We start from the raw sequence: 1,211 nt of genomic DNA, 5'->3' as shown, positions 1-1,211 counted from the left end.
TGGGTCAGGGCAGCCACGCTCCCAGCACAGAGCCAGGCACAGAGTGGCCAAGGAGAGTGTTTTGAGGCATTGATCTTGCTCGCTGGCCTGGTGCTACATGTCTCTGGAAGCTGGGCTCAGGGTGACGTCTTTGACCACAGGCTGGATCAAAATGAGCTGGAGCCTGCCGCGTGTGTGTGAATCTGCTGGGCCCTTCCGAGGCCCCCGTCTTTCCCCTGCTTTGTGGTCAGCCTGGCCTTGCCCTGCCCAGACCCCATCCTGCCCCAGAGCAGGGAAGTGGCCCTAGCGGGAAATCAAGTGAGGGTGCAGGAAGTGATCCATGGTGAGGCAGCTTCCAGACCTGGCCGGGTCCCTGAGTCAATGAGCTGCATCAGGCTAAGGAAGTGCTTCCTTCAAGTCACTACAGTGTGGTCACCTCTTCTTTCCCCTCTGGCCCCTCCCTATCCAGGTGTGAGTCTTTGGGAGCAGGAAACTGGTCTTTTCCTGCCTAAGCCACAAAGTCCCATTGGAGTGAGGGAACCTGGGGAGACCTGGCCTTAGTCTGGAGGCAGAAAATCTGCTCCCTTGGGGTGTGGTGACAGCCCCGGGCCTGGGGTGCCCAGTCCTGTTGTGGAACCGCAGGGTCCAGGTCTGGTGAGGCATCGGGGAGGACAGAGGGGGCTGGGCCTGGCTGGGGAAGGCTGGCCTGGAAGGCACCCAGCCACGGCCCTGGGCCAGGGTGGAAAATATGTGTGTGAGCTCATTTGGAAGGTGGCTTCTGGCCAGTCAGGCCTGCCTCCTTTCCAAGCCCTGGCTGCTCAGCCCCCTCGAAGAAGGCTGCCTCTGGGTCTCCCTGGTCTCCCAAGACTGTCTGAGGGAGGCAGGCAGAGATTTGGGGGGTGGGTTTGGTGGGGCTACGGGGAGCACAGAACAATGGAGCAACCTCCCCTGGGGTTTCCCTGGAGCCTCAGGGTATGGGAACCACCCTGAAGGCCTCCTCCTCCCCCTCCTCCCCCGAGGCCCCTGCCTCAGACTTTGACCACCCTCATCCCTCCCACACCTGCAGCACAGGAGCTTGGGGAAGTGTGGGTTTGATCTATCTCTGGGTCAGAAAGAGCCCCTGGAGCAGGAATTGGCAACCTGCTCCAGTATTCTTACATAGAGAATCCCGTGGACTGAAGGGGGCTGAAGTTCATGGGGTCACAGTGAGTCAGACACGACTGAAGTGACTT

This window comes from Cervus elaphus, chromosome 12 (genome assembly GCF_910594005.1).
Source record: "Cervus elaphus chromosome 12, mCerEla1.1, whole genome shotgun sequence".
Lineage (NCBI taxonomy): Eukaryota > Metazoa > Chordata > Mammalia > Artiodactyla > Cervidae > Cervus > Cervus elaphus.
This window is presented reverse-complemented; position numbering follows the sequence as displayed.